This window comes from Scyliorhinus canicula, chromosome 13, assembly GCF_902713615.1.
Source record: "Scyliorhinus canicula chromosome 13, sScyCan1.1, whole genome shotgun sequence".
In the NCBI taxonomy this organism is placed as follows: domain Eukaryota; kingdom Metazoa; phylum Chordata; class Chondrichthyes; order Carcharhiniformes; family Scyliorhinidae; genus Scyliorhinus; species Scyliorhinus canicula.
In genome coordinates, this window is record NC_052158.1 from 79,504,549 (window position 1) to 79,516,445 (window position 11,897).

An 11,897-nucleotide genomic window follows, 5' to 3' on the forward strand; every position below is an offset into this window, starting at 1 on the left:
CCCGCCCCGCCCCCCCCCCTCTCGGGTCCGCCCACCCCGCCCCCCCCCCCTCGGGTCCGCCCCCCCCGCCCCCCCCTCGGGTCCCCCCACCCCACCCCCCCCTCGGGTCTGCCCGCCCCGCCCCCCCCCTCGGGTCCGCCCCCCCCGCGGGTTCGCCCCCCCCGCCCTGCCCCCCCCCTCGGGTCCGCCCCCCCCCCGGGTCCGCCCCCCCTCGGCCCCGCCCCCCTCTCGGCCCCCCCCCCCCTCTCGCCCCCCCCCCCCCGCCCGCAGCCTCCCTCGGCCCCGCCCCCCTCTCGGCCCCCCCCCCCCCCCCAAGGGCGCCGAAGTTCAGCTTGCCCGGGGCGCCAGCAACCCTAGGGCCGGCGCTGGGCTTAGCTGCAGTCTAATGTGGGTCCTGGGTGTGACACACAGGTTGTGATAACCTGTCCAGGGCAGAATGGATGGGAGCAGGGGTGCGATGGGCAGGCAGGGCTTGGATCTGCCGGTGATCCTGAAGGGTGGATTAGCTGATAGTGTCACGTGAGACCTCTGCCCTGAGAGTGTGCCATGGAGAGTGCCAAAGGCCAATCCTTTGTTTGGGGTGAGCTCGGCTATTCCCCTGCTTCCCTGCAGTGAGGTTATCCTTCTGATGAGTGAAGTGAGGAGTGGCAGCACCTGGTGGGCTTTTCGATTAATGCAGCTGGGTTCTGAGGGTTTCCAGAGGAGTGGCCTGGGTGGACTACCAAATGATCAGAAGCACTGTGAACACTTACAGGACATGTTGAGCAGTCAGCATAATGAAAGCCAGAGGCCTGTAAGTAGTAGTAAATAATGAATAACGCCCATGAATTGTAGAACCCCTCCATCCTTCCCCTCAGTTCAAATTTGACCTTTTAAAACATCAAGCATTCCAGCAGGTTCCCCCGCCACTCCTGTGCACAGGGTGGAGAGGTTGATCTCCACCCTAACAGGATCCGCCAAATGGGTGAGTTTAAAACACGTACTGCAGCAATGGTGGTCTGAGCTAGGCCGCCCCAATCCCCAGGGGGACACCCAAGTCATAGACCTGGCACCAAGTCGTTCTCCGCTACTCCCCCCAGACCGGGCAGCCACTCCCCAGAAGGACGGACAATTTTGGAGAGTATTTAAGAGGTTTCTTACCTTCTCGCTCCCCTTCAAGAGCCATGATGCCTAGGCCCCAGTTGTAAATACTTGCACCAATTTGCGCCAGAGTGACTTCTGTCTAAGAGGGGCAGAGCATCGCGAAAGAGTGGAGCAAGAAGTGTCTAACCCACTAATAAGGTTTAAATCCATGCAAATTATGATTTTGCATGGACCCGCACCAGGTGGCACCAGGGGATTCGGGATTATGGGGAGAAGACAGGAAAATGGGGAAGAGAAACATATCAGCCATGATCGAATGGCAGACTCGATGGGCCGAATGGGGAATCCTGCTCCTAGATCTTATGGCCTTATGGACCGGAGCATGGCGTCGGAATCGGCATCAGATGCAAACATCGATTTTCGAATTTGCGCAATTCTTCGCCCGATCGTGATTCGCGTTCCCAACGTCGCGAAGCGGAGAATCCAGGCCAATGTGTTAGCAGAAAAGAATATCGCAAATAAAAGAAAGTTGTGAACCCTTTACTTTAATGTGTACAGCGTCTGTGCAGTACAGAAAAAATGTAATCCTTCCCCATAATATTAGGAAAGCATGAAAACTCTGTCATCTGGTATAATAAGCAAAGAAATAGATCTGGCATTGGAAGAAACCTTTGATCTTCATGTACCAACATGTACTTCCAATCAACAGGGTATAACAGTGTGTTGCTAGGATCCTAGCGGGCCTGGTTCATGAATTTGCAATTTGAAAGAAGAAGTCTGGGAGAAGTGTGTAGCTCGCTAATGATGTTGACTCCAGACTAGTATCTAAAGGAAGCTTACTAGGATCATGTTGAGTATTACTGGCATATAAGTGCGCCAGCACATACTAAGATAAGCTGTGTATTCCAGCAGGAGTTCGAGTTTTCTGCTGTTGACTTATTGCAGCGATCATTTTGTAACATGGAGATCATTGCAGAGGTTAGAAAATTGAGGTGTTCATTAATAAACAGTTAGGTAATGAAAAGCAATTCAAATTTGTATCCCCTGTTTCTATAGTAAGCTGTCAAGGCAATATATGTTCCAGTCTTCACCAAGTCCAAAATTCATAAGTGTGAACAGAAGTCTGGGAATATTCAGCCTCTGCATCAAACCCTAATATAGCTTGGCTCGAAACGAGAATGGTAATTTGGGGATTTGTATTAATGAAGGGATCAATGGGACTTCCGGGGACAGGGATGTGCTGAACAATCACGGGAAAGGTGGCTTTCCTCTTGGAAACTCCAAATTAAGTACATTTAGCCCAAGTATTGGCCACTAAACCAACAAATAAAAACCACCCTCCCCAGAAAACCACCGCAGACCTGAAGATATGTCCTCGAATCAACAAAAGTGCCAGAGAGGGAATAAGTGGCAGGAAAAGAAGGACGAGGCTGTGGACACGAGGAGCGAGCAGAGCGAGATATGGTGGAATGAAAGGCACCACCGATACAAACTCCGGCTTACTCACCAATAGGACAGTGGATGGAGCTCCTAACACAGGAGCTCCTAAAACAAAACAAAAAATTATGGCAACGGTGAAGTCGGCAGTCGCGGAAGCAGCACTGGCGAGGATGAAGCGACAGCTGGAAGCGCAGTAAGCAACAGTGCGAGAACTCGAGAGGGCAACCACTGACCAGGGAGACCAGATCACCTCGCTAGAAGCAGAGGTGGCAAGGTTGGTTGCGGCCCAGGATGTGCTAAATGGGAAGGTAATGAGAGGGCAACCACTGACCAAGGGACAAGATCATGCCGCCAGAATCTCAGGATCATGAGGTGCCAGAGGACACTGAGGGCAGGACGCGATTGAATACGTAGCCCAGAAGCTTCCCCAAGCCCCCAGAAGTGGGCACGGTCCACAAGTAACTCCAGTAGAGGCCCAAGGCAGGAGAACCACTGCAGGCCATTATCGCCAGGCTCCACCGGTTTCAAGATAAGGAGCAGATCCTGAGCTGGATGTGAAACATGCGATACTGTGTGTGGGAAGGGCACACGTTTCGCATGTACCAAGTCATTGGGGCTGACCTGGCCAAGTGCCGGGCAGAATTTAATAGGCCAAACAGCTCCTTTAAAAGCAAGGTACAATTTGGTATGTTATACCCAGCCAAACCGTGGGTGACCTACTAGAACAAGGAACATTATTTTACCAAGCCAGGAGATACGGAGGGGTTTGTCCGCAAGAACGGGTTGGGAATGCCACAGAAGTGAAGGATCGATGTGGACCATTGTCAGTGATAAATTGACTTTGCTATGGCGCGAATGAATATCCAAAAAGGTTGGGGAGAGGGCAGAAGGGGACCAAACCGGGAAGGGAGGGGGGTAAATAAAGAAAGAATGGGTGGGGAATGTAGGAGTCACTCCGGCGGGAGAGCCTCCATGTTGGCGAATATGCTAGTACAGGGTTGTAAGTGGAGAATGAGGGAGGGTGGGAGGGCACAGCTCCTGATAGGGAGAGAGGAGGGGAAAGAGGGGGAAGACTCGGTGGGGGGGGGGGGGGAATGCGGAGGGGGTGGGGAGCCCACAGGGGCATCGGGAAGGACAGGAGGGATAGACTGGCGGGGGAGGAGGGGGGTGTGGAATAGGGGAATAGAGGGGGAAGGGGCGGGGGAGAACAGTATCGCGCATGGCGACAGCAGACAGCAAGAACAAAGTAATCAATAACAGCCATCCTAGATGGCCCCCAAACAAAGGGAAACCCTGGAGTGCAGGGACACATCCATATGGTGAGTATGGCTGACCCCGCAGGAGGAGGGGAGGCAGAAACCCCCCCATCAGGGTAGTCATCTGGAATGTCAAGGAACTTTATGGCCCAGTGAAAAGACCCAGAGACTTTGTCCATCTGAAAAGCCTGAGGGCTGATATATTCTTCCTCCAAGAAATGCACCTGAGGGAGAAGGACCAACTGAGGGTAAGGAAAACTGGTTAGGACAGATGTACTAAGTGTGCTATGGGACGAGGGCTAGGGGGGTGGCCATACTGTTCAATAAGAGGACGGCATTCAGAGCGACAAAGACCGTGACAGAAACGGGCGCGATATGTCACGGTAAGCGGTGTTCTGGAAGCGGTGGTGGCTGTAAACGTGTACGCTCCCAACTAGATTATGCAGACTTCATCAAAAAGACCATGGCAGAAATCCTCGACATAGTCTCCCACCGACTCATCATTGGTGGGGGGAATTCAACTATTTACAGGAACCATGGACGGGCAGTTCCAGCCCCAAATCAGGGAATCATTCGGCAATGGCAAGAGAACCGAGCTCCTTAATGGAGCAGGTAGGGGCGATGAACCCATGGAGGTTCACTCAACCTAGGAAGAAGGAGTTCTCTTCCTTCGCCCACGTTCACAGAGTCTACACCAGAATGGACTTCTTTGTAGTGGGGAAATGGTGCTTCCAGGGGTGGTAGGAGCAGAAAACACTTCAATAGTAATCTCGGACCATGCTCCACACCATGTGGAGGTGAGGTTGGAGGCCGGCAGGGCTGGGCCCAACGTCCCCTAGGGAGGCTGGACACAGTTTTCCTTGCTGACAAGGTGTTCTGTGAGAGAATGTCACAGGCCATCGACAGATATGTAACCTGCAACCAGAATGGGGAGGTCCCACCCTCCACATTCTGGGAGGCACTGAAGGCAGTGGTAAGGGGGGAAATAATTGCATATAGTGCTCTCAAGTACAGGAAATAGAGGGCAGCTAGGCAGCAGCTGGTCGACTCAATATTGGATGTGGCCTCTACGGCCTCGACCGTGGAACGACAGCCGGTGAAGGAAAAGTAGTGAACCAACTCGGCCATGAACATGGAAACAAGGCCAGCCACCTGCTGGCTCACCAGCTGAGAAAGCGGGCAGCCATGAGGGAAATAGCGCAGCTGAAGGATAGGAATTGCAAACTAATCGCAGCACCAGATGAGGTCAATGAGGCCTTCGTGATTTTCTACCAAGAGCTGTACTCCTCTGAGCCCCTTGAGGGCGACCTAAAGATTAAGCAGTTCCTAGATGGGCTGGTCATACCAGCTGTGGGGGAGGAAAAGAGGCAGGGACTGGAAGCACCACTAGAACTGGGGGAATTCATGGTAAGTATCAACTCCATGCAGGCAGGAAAGGCGCCAGGTCCTGATGGATTCCCGTTTGACTTCTATAAAGAATTTGCGACAGCGCTGGCCCCGCACCTGCAGGAGATGTTCAATGGCTCACTTTCGAGAGGGGCCCTGCTGCCCATGCTGGCACAGGCCTTGATATCTCTGATCCCAAAAAAGGACCATAACCCGACGGAGTGTGGGTCATGCAGAGCCAAAGTACTGGTGAAGGCCCTGGCAAGACGACTGGAGAGTTTCATGCTGGAGGTAATCACAGAGGGCTAGACGGGTTTTGTCAATGGCAGACAACGAACAGTGAACATTAGGTGCCTGCTGAACATGATCATGACCCCATCCGGAGGAGACACACCAGGAGACACACCATATCCCTGGCAGCAGAGAAGGCCTTCGACAGGGTCGAATGGAGGTGCCTCACTGTACTGGAACAGTTTGGGTTGGGTCTAGAGTTCACCTCCTGGGTGAAACTACTGTACAGTGCTCCCATGGCAAGCATACTGACAAACACCACCAGTTCTGAATACCTCAGGCTGCATAAAGGCACGACACAGGGTTGCCCACTATCCCCACTATTATTTGCCCAGACAATCGAGCCACTGGCAATCGCTCTTTGATCAGCGAAGGGCTGGAGAGGCATCCAAAGGGGAGACGAAAAGCATAGAGTCTCACTTTACACGGATGACTTGCTCCTCTACGTAGGGAGCAGAAGAGACAAGCAGTAGGGACACGCACAACCGTGACCACAACAGCAACGCCAAGTGGATGCCATGCGTGCCCCACCCTGGCATTTTCTAGTACCAGGAGGCGTATGATAACCCCGGAGAAGGGAATAATGTATAAATGCAAAACCAATAAAAATATATTTAAAAAAAGAAGGGATCAATGGAATGTCTGATTTTGCTGAAAGGCAAGTGGAACGTAATCTTTCCTATCAAAATTTGTACCCATCTACTCCACAGCTTTAATACCTCAAATAAGAACATAATATTCTGGTACAATAACATACTCAAACTGTTATTCTTTCAGTTGGTAAAGTGATGAATGGAGGATTTGACTACTGCAGTTCCCTTCAGCCATAGGAGATGGTATTTACCAGGGTAATAATTTATTTTGGAGCAATTTCTGACTTCTCAAAATAATTGACATGAGAGATACAGAAAAAAGAGCATGTTTTGTTTTTTGCACATAGTGTCAGCATCAGTCTTTATAAATGCAGTTGCCACATAGCTAAGCTGCACTGCCCCACAATGTACACTTCCTCTAAATCTTTAGAAGAACCTCACAAATGCACAAATGTAATCGTTTTCATTCCCACACCAGTGATCCATCTCACCTTTGTGTGGAAGACTGCCAATGAACTTGCGTCCATTATAAAGAAGAACAGTTATTGCCAGTATGGACAAACCATTATCAACTTCAGAGGTAAAATACAATTTAAAATTCCTTTGAGTACCATGTTGGTCTCTGTGTCATCATATACTTCCAAAATATTATTTAAATTTAATAAACACAAAAAAAATCAATCATCATAAGGGAGAAAAACATAATTTATCAATAAATCAAATCATTTGATCTTCCAGTACTTCCCACAACTTTTCTCCTCACAGGTCTTCTCCCCTCAAATGTTTTGACTTGCCCTCTGCTACATCCCCGGAGTCTGGATTATTCAGCTGGGCGTCAGGCTGTGATTTGTTTGCGGTCATCTACATGTACCATTTCAGGCCTCTGTGCTTGAGAAACCTCAGCATTTCTTCACAACTATGGCGCTATTTTGTTCCCTGTTGCCACCCCAACAAACCCCCCCCCCCCCCCCCCCAAGTTATTCAGCATGTGTCCTCTGTTCTACCCTTGTCCTTTGTACTTTCTGTCCACTGGTCTACTCTCTCTACTTCTTTGATCATTTTCTATGCCAACCTACAGTGCTCCCATTTCCCCTCCAGCCACACACCCTCTCATCATGTGCTCTCATTTCTTAGACCCAAACAGCTTTCCAATTCCAAATAATTCAGCTTCCAAACTCCCTGAGCTTCTCTTAAATCCCAGATCCTGGAATGTCCACGGCTCTGAGGTCATCGATTATGCCCAAGTGCTGGTACATTTCAGTAGCCCTGTGTACTCACACTCCAGACATTCTCACCAGCCAAATTGCTGAGATTAACTATTAACTCTGAAACACGCGTTTACTCCAGTTGTTTTGACAACTACTTTAACTCCAATTATGAAGCTGCCAAGGCACTAAATAGATTATTAACATCTCCACATGCCTTGCGGCTTTATCCTTTTCCTTAAACACAATATATGATTGCACGTTTTAAGTTTTCCAAATTAGATCTGCTTAATAGCTTCTTTGTTTTCAATGTTTTTGTTGATTGGATACTATCTTTCAGACTTTAGTATTCTCAATATTTTTCTAGTGTTGAAACCAGTGACAATACAAACATACAAATTAGGAGCAGGTGTAGTCCACTCGGCCTCTCGAGCCTGCTCCTGAATACAACTTCAACCCCGCATTCCTGCCTAGCCCCGCTAACCTTTCACCCCCTTGTTAATTAATAATCTATCTAGCTCTGCCTTAGAAATATTCAAAAACTCTGCCTCCGCTGCCTTTCGAGGAAGAGAGTTTCAGAGACTCACAACCCTCTGAAAGAAGTAATTTTTCCTCATCTCCATCTTAAATGAACGACCCCTTATTTTTAAATAGTGACTCCTAGTTGTATGATTGCAAAGTGGAGGTCAAAGTATTCACTTTTATTTTATTTTTTTTGTTTTTTATAAATTTAGAATATCCAATTCATTTTTTCCAATTAAAGGGCAATTTAACGTGGCCAATCCACCTAACCTGCACATCTTTGGGTTGTGGGGGTGAAACCCACGCAGACAAGAGGAGAATTTGCAAACTCCTCACAGACAGTGACCCAGGGCCGGGATTCAAACCCGGGTCCTCAGCGCCGTAGGCAGCAATGCTAACCACTGTGCCACCGTGCCGCCCCCATATTCACTTTTTTAACTTAAACATGCCATTGCTCTGTTGTCTCCCGAGGCTGTGAAATTGTGTCTTGGCATGTCTTAATTCCTTTTCTTACCTTTTCTCTTTTTTTAACATATGAACCTACAAATTAGGAGCTGGCATTGACCATTTGACTCTTTGAAATCAGCTGCGTCCTTCAATAGGATCATGGCTGATCTGATTGTTACCTTAATGCCACTATCCTGCCTACCTCCGACACTCTCTGGTTCCTTTGTTAGCCAATAATCTATCTACCACTGCCTTAAAAACATGTAATAATCCTACCTCTGCCACTCTTTGGGGAAGAAAGTTCCACAGACTCATTGACCTCTAAGAGAAAATAATTCTCTTCATCAATGTCTTAAATGGGAGATCCCTTGTTTTAAATTGTATCCCCTAGTTCTGATCTCTCCCACAAGGGGATACATCCATTCAGCATCCACTTTGTCAAGCCCCTTATATGTTTCAATAAAATCTCCTTACATTCCCGCGGGTGATACTAAAATAGGTGAGAAAGCAGGTAGTGAAGAGGAGATAAAAATTTTACAGATGCTATAGATAGGCTAGGAAATTGGGTCAAAATTTGGCAGATGGAGTTTAATGTAGATAAGTGTGAGATTGCCCATTTTGGCTGAAAAAATAGAACGGCGAGTTATCTAAATGAAAAACAGATTCAAAATCTATCTGGGCAGAGGGAGCTGGGTGTCTTTGAAAGTCGATATGCAGGTACAGCATGTAATTTAAAAGGCAAATGGAATGTTAGCATCTATTGCCAAAGGACTGGAGTACAGAAGTAGAGAAATGTTGTTGCAATTGTTGGTGAGGGTGTTGGTGAGACTACTTTTGGATTATTGTGTCCCATTTTGTCTCTTTATTTGAGGAAGGATGGAGTGGCATTGAAGGCAGTTCAGAGGAGGTTCATCAGATTGATTCCGGGGATGAAAGGATTAATGTATGAGACGAGATTAAACAGTTTGGGCTTATACTCACTGCCGTTTATAAGGATGAGAGGGGATCTGATCAAGGTATACAAAATAATAAAAGGGATTGATAAAGTAAATGCAGATTAAATGTTCCCCCTTGTGGGGAAATCTAGAATGAGTGGTCATGGATATAGGTTGAGAGGCGATAGATTTTGAACTGAGATGAGGAGGAACTATTTCTTGCAGAGGGTGGTGAATTTGTGGAACTCGCTGCCCCATAGTGCAGTGAAATCAGAGTCATTAAATGGTTTCAAGAAGGAGATAGATATATTTCTGATAAAAATGGGTTAAAGAGATATGGAAAACAGATGAAGAGGTGGATTTGAAACCAGGAAGAGATCAGCCATGACCTGATTGAATGGCAGAGCAGGCGCAAAGAGCTGAATTGCCTACTTCTGCTCCTAATTCCTATGTTCCTATGTTCTTCTAAACTCCATTGGATAGGTAGAGTGATCATAATATGACTGAACTTCACATTCATTTTGAGGGAAAGAAGAGTGGGTCTAAGACTAGCAATTAAGCTGTACAAACTATGCTCAAAAAATAACCCCATCATCCCAGGAATCAGTTGAATTAACCTTTTCTGAACCAGTTCTAATGTGACTATGTCCTTTCTGAAATGAGACCCAAACTGGAAACAGTACTGCAGATGTGGTCTCACCATTACACTGTAATACTATAGCAAAATATCCCGACTTCTGTATTCCATTCCCCTTGTAACAAACAACATTCCATTTGCCCCCGAATCACTTGCTGTACCTGTATACTATATTTTGTGATTCATGTACCAGGACACACAGAACCCTCTGTACCATAAAGTTCTGCAATCTCTCTCCATTTAGGTAATATGCTGTGTTTCTATTCTCCCTGCCAAAATGGACAAGTTCATGTTTTCCCACATTATACTCCATCTGCCAATTTTCTGCCCACTCTTTTAACCTACCTATGTCCCTGATGCACGATCAATTGTACAAAGACTAAGGTTGGATACAACTGTGGCTTTATTGCAGTAAGATGTGTGGCCTCCCACAGCAGCTGGCAAAATGGCTGCTGAATAGAGGACACGCTCCTCCATTGGGCAGGGCCAGCATGCAGAGGCTACCGGTGAACCTGTAGTACAGGTCCTACCTTACATCACCTAATACAGGTGTAACAGTGGTTTAGCACAGTCCCTTTACAGACTCTTTATGTCCTCTTCACAACTTGCTTTCCTACCTATCTTGGTGTCATCAGCAAATGTAGCAACCACACATTTGATTCTTTCATCCAAGTCATTGATATAAATAGTGAGCAGCTAAGGCCCTGACAATAATCCCTGCGGCACTTTACTGATTACATCTTGCCAACCGGAAAATTATCCATTTACGCCTATAGGTGTGAGGTATTGTATTCATGAAGGTCAAACAGTAAAAGGGAATACACAATAAACAGGAATGTACTGAAAGGGGTACTGAAAGATGAAGTGAGAGATCTTGGCGTGCAAGGTCCCTAAAGGTAGCAGTGTGGGTAGATACGATTGTAAAGCAGGCATATGGAATGCTCTCTTCCATTGGCAGTGGTATGGAATACAAAAGTAGGGATATAATGATGGAACTGCATCAGATACTGTTGAGGCCACAACTGGAGTATTGTGCACAGTTCTGGTCACCACAATACAGGGAGGATGTAATTGTTCTGGAGAGAGTGGAGAGGATGTTTACTACAATGTTGCCAGGGCTGGAGAATTGCAGCTACGAGGAGAGATTGGGGTTGTTTTCCTTGGAGAGCGCTGGCCTTCGGCTGTCGATGGGAGCAGCAAGGGATAGACTCTCTGTCTCTAGGCCAGGGCTGAGGAGGGCGAGTGGGAAACCAACTGAAAAGAACAGAGGCGACCAGACCAGATAGCAGGCAGCAGCAGCCAGGCAGTCAGCCAGGAGAACATGCGGCCGGCGAGGCTCGAGGCCCAGCCATTGAAGTGAGAGCTGAGGTGAGCAGGACAGCTGTCAGGAGGTGCAAAGAAGGCCAGGGAAGCACCGGCATTGTGTCCCAGGAAATCGGGGAGCAGCGGCCTACGGGAGTGGGGCAATTTGTCCAGAACCAGAGGCCATTTTGACAGCAGGGCTGAGAGCGAATGGGCTGGGCTGGGCAGCAACTAGTCAGGGCAGCAAGTGTGAGAGTTTGGGTTTCTGTGCCTTGCATTGTGTGAGCTGAGGGTGGGTGGGGTCAGAAGGGCATTGGCGCCATTTGGGGTGGGGCTTGACATGATTGGAGTGGGATTCAATGTCATTGGGACAGGGCATGATATGGGGCCCCGCAAAGAGAGAAAGGACGGCCCCCTAAAGCGTAAGTCCACCTCTGTCCACAAGTTCACCTTTATGCACATTGCTGGTTACTTCCTCAGAGATCTCCAATAAATTAGTCAAACATGATTTTCTTTCCCCATAATTTTGTTGGCTCCACCTGATTGCACTGAGATTTTCTAAGTGCCCAGCTATAACCTCTTTAATAATTGATTCCAGCATTTGTAAGAATACAACATATAATATGGATGCCAAACACAATTCCTTGAGTCACCAACCTTCCATTCCTACCATGTCTTTGTATATGTTGCTGCTTTTCAAATCTATGTTCGTCATACTCACAAGTCCATGTTTGAGTCTCTCCAATCAGTTTTCTACATCTGCTGAAGCCCACAATGGTCCTAATTAATTTCACTAGTGA